Source organism: Hevea brasiliensis, chromosome 16 (genome assembly GCF_030052815.1).
Source record: "Hevea brasiliensis isolate MT/VB/25A 57/8 chromosome 16, ASM3005281v1, whole genome shotgun sequence".
NCBI lineage: Eukaryota > Viridiplantae > Streptophyta > Magnoliopsida > Malpighiales > Euphorbiaceae > Hevea > Hevea brasiliensis.
Window position 1 is genome coordinate 37586582 of NC_079508.1, and position 10203 is coordinate 37596784.

Sequence of the window (10203 nt, forward strand, 5' to 3'; positions counted from 1 at the left end):
TGTGTTTCTTTATAAAACCCCAAATTTTTAAATTTATTATTTTGTGAGTAAATATTAATATTTCATTTTATTTAAATTTTAGGAAATTATTTGAAATTTTTCGAATTTTAGAAATCAGGTTCGATTTTTCGAAAATATAAAACTTTGATGATTTTCAAAAATTAATTTAAAGACCACGTGGCAAAACTAAAAATATATTTAGACTCTACGAATTTTTCTGAGTTTTCTAGAATATTTTTCTAAAATTTTGAGCCTCGTTTTCGGCCCGAAGACAGAGTAAAAATATAAAAATTTTGTATCCTGAATCGGACCGGCCAAATCAAACCGGACCGATCGAATCGGACTGGCCTTTTCTTTTCTTCTTCCTTCCTTCCCCGCGCGTTCCCGTCTCTCTCCCTCTATCTGCTGTTTTCTCTCTCCTCCCTCATCTCCACGCTGCGCAGCTGCCACCCAGCCCTACCCACCACACCGGCGTGCCACCCCAGTGCCTCCCCACGGCCGACCGGCGCTCCAAAAGGCCAGAAAATGCGTGCGAACTCCGCGCTGCGCGCGCTCGATGCCTCACCTTCCCAGCCAAAATTCGGCCGATCCGGCCACCAATCGGACCGGGTCTTGTGTCAAACTTCATCTACACCTCGAAAGCTTTCCATAGGCACTAAGAACACCAAAATCCATCGAGCGGTTTGTCCAATTTTTGTCCTGGAAGTTTTAGCCCATTTCGACTTTTAGGCTAGATTTCTCGCAAACCGTGAACCCCACGAGAAAATCGAGAGTACCAGAGCGCTCCACTCGTCGAGAGCTTCGCGGCAATATAAATTTCAAAATTTTCTGACACCGTTTTTCGGTTGTCCCACAGAACTTCGTAGTATTTTTTCGAGCACTAAATGAGCTTAGAAAATCCCGTAAAAATTTTGTATTAACCCCCATGTTATAGGCTTCATGTAGGTACCTTCAATTCGCAAAAATTCAACGGTCGCCTGGGTATGTAAATATTCAAAGGACAGACAGACAGGCTACCAAAAAAGTCTTGGAATTGGATCGAGATTTTGGCTACCCCACCGTTGTCAAATGTCCCGAGCGCGCCCCCGGAGTCAGAATCGGCATAGGTAAACCCGAACCTTACTTTTTCGTAATTTTCTAGTGCTTGAATTGGATAAAAAATTCATAAAATATTCATGGTAACTCAGAAAATTATAATTCCTTTTGCATTAGCTTAGTAATGATGCTAAGGACCGCGAGGCAAAGTTTTAGAATTTTTAGAACTCATTTGGGTAGTTTTTTGCTAAAGGATTAAATTATGAGGACTAAACTGTAATTTTACATATTGTGATTGGTGACTATTTTGATGGGCCCAAGAGGGGCTGTGTGATGTGATTGAGTTGTGGGTATATGGTTTGTGGATATAGAAGTGCGTTTTAAGCCCTTTTGCAGGTTGGGTAGGTCCTAGGTATAGGAGAGACTCTGCCAGATTTTCGGCACGACTTAGGACATCTTTGATCTTTTTCTTAGCTTGTATCGAGTCAAATGTACTAAATAATTGTAATAAAAATTGTCAGGTGAGCCAGGACAGCCTTCCTCCTCCGCCTAGCTGCCACAGTGACTACGGTTAAGTCTGTGAGTAAAATATTAATTTTAATTGTAATTTCGATATTATTATATGTTCAAGCATACCCATGCATCACTTATATGTATGTATCTATGTAGTTAAACAATAGGCACGTTTTACATTGCATTCATAAATGTTGAAGTGCCATGATATTGTTGTGATAATTTGGAGCAGTGTGCGTGCGTTGGCGTGCGTGTGGTATAGTGTTGGATATGGACAGGACGGGTAGACATGGCTTGAGATCTTCGTTGGGACTCGGTCCTTCGGGGTAGACACGGCTTGAGTTCTTAGCTGGGACCCCGCATTTGGTTTATTAAGTGAAAGTCCGGCTTGAGATCTTCGCTGGCAGAGGTTAGATTTAGAGGGCTGTTTAGGGGATCAGCTCCTATACATGTATTATTTGACAGTGTTGGGTGTGCGAGTGCTCCAAATTGCCTTTTTGATGTGATTTGTATGAAATTTATGACGATGTTGCATTTCACTCTATAGGGTGCATTAGCTTTAGATAGCTATAGAGATTATGGTTAAAATTGATATTTTACTCTCTGAGTCGAACGCTCACTCCTGTTCATTTTTTTTTCAGGCTACAGGAGGTTTATTATTGTGGTTAACCTGCTTTTCTTCTTCGTAGGTCGTCTATTAATGTCTGTAATATTTGTATAATTCTGTTAACTACTAGAATTTTCGCATGTGTTAGAAATATTTATTTGATTTGAGTCTGTAATATAATTTGCCATGTTGGACCTGTAAACTTATTATATGCATGTATGTTGGACTGGATGAGGGAGCTGAGCTCCCATTTGACTTTATGTTATTATGAGTATGTGGAGGGTGAGCTGAACTCCCCAATTGATTATATATTGTGTTTACAGGTCGGGTGAGTCAAAAACTCTCCGTTAAAAGGTCCATTTTATGGCCGGACTCTGTCCGGTTGAGTTCTTGAAATTGGGACCAAATGGGCCTTAGAGTTGGGTTGAAGAATAGTTAGGCTTACTACGGGCCTCGGGGGCTTTAGGCTGGCCCAAGTCCTAGTGTCGGTCCGGCCCATATGTTGGGTCATGACATTCTTGCTAGAGTAAAATTTGATGAGAGAAATGCTAGCCACGGTCACTTGAAATTGTGATTGTCTAACAATTTTTTCCTTATTGATGAAAGAGCATTTATTAGATTTTTAGGTAACCTGTTACCTATTATCAAGATAACAAAAAAAATTATTAATTTTTTTTCTTTCTTCTAATTAATTATTCTTTTTTCGCTTTAATTAATTACTTTTTTGGACCTCTAATTTATTCATTCTTTTTTTTTCTTTAATTGGACCTTTCAAATCTTAATTTAAATTAAATTAATTCTAAAAAATATTATTTGATAGCAAATTAATTCAAAATAATGAAATTCAAAATGAAAAAATGTAGTTAGAAGGAAAGAAGTGTTGCTACTAATAAAGCTCATTATTATTTTCTATTTTTCCTGTAAATAAAATAATTAAAATATTATTTTTTTTCTTTCTAGTAAATAAAAAAGTTATTCAAGCAATCATATATTGACATGATTTAAATAAAAATTTTTGAAATTGGAGACAAAAAACACTAAAAATAAAATCATTTCTTAAAGCAGAACAAAGCAATCTAATTACATACTCATTCTATATTAACTAAATACATGACTTATGCTCTTAAACAAACTCCACATTAATTTTCAAACCAAACCCAACAAGCTGTTCAAGTAATCTATGTCAACATGATTCCAAAAAAGAAAAAAAAAACATAGATCAACATCTCAATGTTGGTAAGAAAGATGGGAGTAAAAAAATTCAAAAGGATAACTATCAGGCCCAAAAAAAAAAAAAAACTAATAGATGAAAGACTAGATATCACCATTGGATTTATTAAAAAAAAAATGAATGGGAGTATGAAAAGTAACATTTTGATATCTAAAAAAAAATATTTATCTATTTCATTATTCAACTTTCAATTTACCTACAATGAATTATAGAAAATTCAAACAGATCACAAATTATTGCACTCTATTTAGAATTTTTTTTTTCGATGAGTTTCAGTTTTTATAGAAATTAAGTGGATTAAATATATTTACTAGTAAAAAAAAAATCAGAGTGCCCAACAAATTTTTGCCTAAATCTACCATCTACAAAAGATTTAAGATTCGATCGGAGTTCTTTCAAATTACCAACATATATAAATTGTATACAAGTAACTGTTGTTCAACTTTCAATTTGCCTACAATGAATTATAGAAAATTCAAACAGATAACAAATTATTGCACTCTATTTAGGATTTTTTTATCGATGAGTTTCAGTTTTTATAGAAATTAAGTGGATTAAATATATTTATTACTAAAAAAAAATTAGAGTGCCTAACAAATTTTTGCCTAAATCTACCATCTACAAAAGATTTAAGATTCGATAGGAGTTCTTTCAAATTACCAACATGTATAAATTGTATACAAGTAACTGTTGTTCAACTTTCAATTTGCCTACAATGAATTATAGAAAATTCAAAGAGATCACAAATTATTGCACTCCATTTAGGATTTTTTTTTAATGAGTTTCAGTTTTTATAGAAATTAAGAGGATTAAATATATTTGTTAGTAAAAAAAAATTAGAGTGCCTAACAAATTTTTGCCTAAATCTACCATCTGCAAAAGATTTAAGATTCGATAGGAGTTCTTTTAAATTACCAACATATATAAATTGTATACAAGTAACTGTAAATATACAATAGAGTTCCTAGAATAATCAATTTAAAAAAAAAAAAAAGAGTGCCCACCAGAATTCATTGAGAGTTCTTTAAAAAAAAATTAATTTGTGCCCATAATAATCAATTACAAAAAAAGAGAGTATAAATTATATGTATATCTATTGAAAAGTTCTTTTTCTTGAAGTTCTTATCATTTAGCATTCTTATTATTTAGCAAAAAATTGGCCTCCAAAATAAAAAGTTTTACGGTAAAAGAGTGACACAACAGAGGAAAAGTATAAAATATTTTAGGAAAAAAGAAGATGAAACAAAAGAAATGAGAACGACAAAAGGAAAAAAAAAAGTGGAATGACGACAGGGGGATTTTGTTTTGTGTAAAGCAGGAGGAGAGTGAATAAATTAGAGATTTGGAGAGAGAAAATGATAATTAATTATGGAAAAGATGAAAAAAAAACTTGTGATAATAGATAACAAGTTACCTAAAATTTATTAAATACTCTTTCAGCTAATAAGAAAAAAATTGTTGGACAGTCACTTTTACAAGTAACTGTAGCTAGCATTCCCCAATTTTATAACGTAGGATTTAATAGCTACTGGCAACTCGGGGTAGTGGCAAATCTTCTAATGATAGGCATTAGGGCCTGGAAAAGGCTGTTCATTCGTAAGACCTGATGGCTAACTCTTCACCCAACCACCCACTGCTGTAAGAAACAGAAATAAAGGCTAATTTTCTTCGTCTTTAACTACAAATGCCTCCAATTTTCATTGTTTTTTACGGGTCTAAAGTCCTATTTAGCTACTTTTCTAGTTAATTTCTCATGGGATTTACTACTACTAAACAAATGAAATGTGAAGTTCGAAGCCTGTAAATAGAAACCCAGAAATCTACACTAGAAAGAAGCACCCTTTCAAAGAGTTTTCCTTCGTCGGCTCATGATTCGCTTGAATGAAAACCTCAGATCCAAATAAAAAGTGAAAAATAGTTTAGACGAGTCATATGGCAAGGGCATGGAATAAATTGAGAACACTTCAATTTGAAAATTGTTAGTGCAGGACTCCTAATGAAATGTATCAGCAATCTAGAACAAAAAAAAAAATGAAGTTGATATTTATCTTGGGAGTATGAACATATTTTTATTGTCACCACAACATATTGTAATCCAATGATTTGACACTGTTTCTAATTAATATAGCCAATATCAATTGAACCAATTCTAGTTAAGGCTGAGCATTCTGTTTAAACCAAACCGAATTAAATAATGAAAATTGAATTACAAATTTTAAAAATTGAACCAAACTGAAATGGATGAAAAATCGAATCGAACCGAATCACTCTATTTCGGTTTGGTTTGATTTAAACCGATTAGTTTTGAATTTTAATTATTTTTTAATTTAGACTTGATTTTTTTGTTATTTGATCTGATTTTGATCTTGATTTAAACCTAATAATTATTAATTAATGAAATTAAATAATTTATATATATATAATTACATATAATTCATAAATTTCCCATAAAAATAAATCAAATAAAAAATCAATAAAAGTATTCGGTTCTGTTTAACCGATTTTTTTCTCTTCAAAACTGAAACGAACTTAAATAATTGAAATTTTTATAATACAAAACCGAGCCGAATTACCGAATTAAAGCAGTTCGGTTCGGTTTTGTGCCAAGCCTGTCAATATTATTGGGAAAACTCTGCACAAGTGATAATCATTGACGTTTTGAAGTATCATGGTCATTCGAAAGTTTGCTATGTGGCTCCTTGGATATGTTTTCCCATCATATTTATCAAGGGGGAGCAACTTAAATTTGGTTGGAATTGTTTGGCCAGGATTGGTTCGGACAGCGAAGATTCATCTCCCATGCCAATTTCTTCTTCCTCGGCTTGTTTTTGGTATTTCTGTACTGCCCTTACCAATCCCTAGTTTATTGGTGGGCATTGTGATTTATCTGACTGCTCCTCCAGTTCGCTCACCAAGTCTCGACCGTTCTTTTTTCCTGATTTGTTGTTTGTTGACCGGGCGGCTTCCTATGTTTTTCCTTCTATTCCGGATGGGTTTACATTTATGATTCTTCCTGTTTCTAGGGCAGGTGTTCCTAGTGGGGCACTGGTCCCTAGGATCATACCTTTGAGGAATGAAATTTGGGCCTCCATCTCCCAGATGCGCTAAAAAATATGATCTGGTGTCATTCCTTGGAAGGGGTTTTGCTGATCTATGGCCATGTTGTGCGGTGGATTCTCATCGGATAGGATGCTAGGTGTGGCCATATTTTGGACCAAGGATGATGCTAGAAGATCTCCTCCCAATGCGGGGGTGACATAAATGATGCCTTTGTTTGGAATCCTTGAATCTATAGCCATCAAAGAGAAAAAAAACAAAAAATTGCAGGAATGATAAGGTCTAAGAACTTTAAAGACTATTGAAAGCAAAAAGAGAGGATGTCATAAAAAGGAGGTATTCTCGGATGTAGATGTTTTAGCTGGTGATTTGGGCTTCCCACAAACGGCACCATTAATGCTACCGGTAATCTTTTTTATCTTGACCTGCATTTACAATGTGGACTTACGATGGGAAAAAGTGATGAGGTGGATGGCCTTCTGGTGGGCCACTCCGATACTCAAGTCAGTGATCTAAATCTTTTCAGAGAAATATTAAAGAATTCTTTTATAACAGAGAGTAATGAGGACAGTAAGCATACTTGGGTCTCCCTTTTAACTGGCATTTATAGGCTTTTAAAGGAAATAGTCACTGCTCTGTTTAAGGAGGTGATCTTGGTTACATATTCATGGATCTTTGTGATATATACTTTTACTAGATTACATGCGAGATTATCACTTGGTTCCTGAAATCCGGGTTGCATCCATTACAAGGTGTTTGCTCGGCAAGGGTTTTGATCACCAAAATAGTGAACAAAACTATTATTCGGTCATTTCTTGTTCGGCTCGTTGAGTCTTTGTTTAGGTTTGCCACATTGGAAATATTTCTTGCTTTGACTATCTACGCTGGAAATATCTTTGACTTTTTGACTTTATTCTAGGAGGGTAGTATCGGATATATAAAAATTTATGATATACATGAAAATATTTTATCTTTAAACTCTATTAGATAGCAAAAAAAAAAAACTCTTAATGTGTAATCATCATTTTAATATTTTAAAATAATCGTAAAATGTCTTGATTATTAAAATTTATTTTTTAAAATTATTTTTTATTTACAATTCTTTAAAATTTTAAATATCAAAAATTTTATAGGGAGAGAGAGGATGAAATATATGACTCCATTAAATAAAAATTTTAAAAACTAATTGTACTTATTATTTATATATTTTGAAGGAATCAATGTTATTTAATAAAAAAATAATTATTTAATAAAAAAATAATATAATGGAGTATAAATAAATTAAAAAAAATTGTAGATGTCAATTTTATAAAAATTTATTAAACATATGATGAAAAATTAAAAATAATCATATAATTCACATTGGCTATATTATAATAAAGCAAAAAAAAAAAATATTTAGGTCAATAACTAAAATTTAAAAGAAAATTAAAATTTATTAAACATAAGAATTTTTCAAGAGAGTTGGGGCCATGGCCCACTAGCCCCTCCTTCTCTCTACCCCTATATATGGACGCGCAGTTGCATAGTTAATAATTAAATATTAATAGTTGATAAATAATTATTAAAGCCAATGAAAATTTATTAATTAATAAGGCATAATCAATGATCCCATTAAGTTGAAAGTTTAAGCTTTATTAATTATTTTTTTTACTAAGCGATCTATTGATGATATATCTTAACCCTAAAATGAAGAGTCTCTCGTCATCTAAACTTTTTATTATACAAAAAATAAAAATTAAAATATTGAAAATAACATAATTTTTGTTTATTTTTAAAATGTAGAGAATGAATAAATCTTAAATTTTATTCTCTTTATCTATTTATTTTAAGATTAATTAGTTTTATAATTAGTTTTTAAACACATGGAAAAGAATCATCCAAACTAATGCTAGTGATGACTATTAAGGTGCTAGTTTACTTGAAGAACTCGATGGAAAATTATAAATTTGTAGTCATTCAAGTGGACAATTCAAAGAGTCTGGTCAATAATAAGAATTTATTTATATTAATTTTTTTATGGGAATTGATTTTAAACTTAAAACAAATCTAAGTTAAAATTGACCAGATTATACAAGAAATGATTTAATCAAGGCTGTTTATATTAAAATTACTTGATTATCCCTAAAAACTCTTTTTTTTTTTTTTTAAACTGCATACTAAATACATTTACAATGCTAATTGAGCATATGAACAGAGAATGAACCCATAACTCCCTCCGGTGAAAGAATCATAATCCCTAATTCCTTCTCTCCTTCTATCTTCTCTGTAAATGTAATTTAAGGACGACAATAGATAAGGTATTTACATGTATTCATTCATTAAATCCTAACAAGATGAGTTTTTGTAGTATATGATCGAGTTTAAAATTTGTGTCAGTTGGAGTTTTTTGTTAGTTGAATCTAAAAAATTAATTAAATATAAAAAATATATTTTTATATATCATATTTTAAATAAATAGAATTTAAATATTTTATAAAAATATTAAATTAATGTAAATTATTAATTAAAATATATAAAATTAAATAGATTTAAAAGCAATAATAATTGAATTTGGGTCAAATTGAGGTATTTGAAAATAAATTTTAATCGAATTTTTGGGACATGTTCAGAATATATTAATCAGGTTCAGATTTAAATAGGTTAATTTTCGTGGATAGCTACCCGTTGCCTTCCCCAAGTATAATCATTCATCTTCATAATTTATTTTTTTGAAACATCCATTGATGTGTTGGATTTCATTTTTTAGTTGCCTAAAACTGGACGGGAAATGCATAAGAATTTTTCAGATGGTAAGATATTGGCCGATATTTATATGAGAATAATTTGTACAATACAACTAAGCAGATGCTAATTATAATATATATATTTATAGTAAATAAAAATATCATAAAAAAATTAAACTATAAAAATTTTTTATCAATTAAAAAATTATAATAAAAATTTCTATAATTAATATGAATATTACAATATTATAGTTTTAATTATTATATAAATTTATTATATAAATTATATAATTCAAAAAATAAAAAACAATTGATATTAAAATATTATACAAATTCTTACATAAAATTCATAAATTCAAAAGTAAAAAAAAATAAATATAAACACCAAATAGATAGATTATATGTTATAATTGCATAAGATTTAAAAAAAATAATCTTTAAAATTAAAGAGACAAAAAATTAGAGATTTGTAAAACAATTAAGTAAATATATTAATTGTTAAGACCACTAATTTTATCTACTTTTATATATGTAAGTAGAATAAATTTTTAATTTAAATAAAATAAAAGGAAAAAAAGCTAAATGAGTAGGAAGATAAATATATATATATTAAAAAAAAAATCTCATCTAATCCTAGATTATTTGATAGGAAATTATTAGGCTAGCCTAAATTTAATTTTCAAATAATAATTGCCAATCAAATTTTAATTTGTAGATTTAAAAGTTTGTGTAATTAATTTTTTATTGAATTTTTGTATTTATTTAATGAAAACCAAATAATTTTAATATTTTAATTTAAATCATAATATATAAATTATAAATTATTTGGGTCAATAAAAGATTTGAAAGGTCAATTAACAAAAAATAAAACTTTACTGCACTTATTTATTTTTTTATAAATATTTTTGAAAGACTATTAAAAAATTTTAGAGAACAATTAATAAAAAATTAAAATTAATATACCTATTAAAAAATTTTAAAAAATATTTGAAGGGACCAATAATTAAATTAAACTAAATAAATTATTTTTTTTT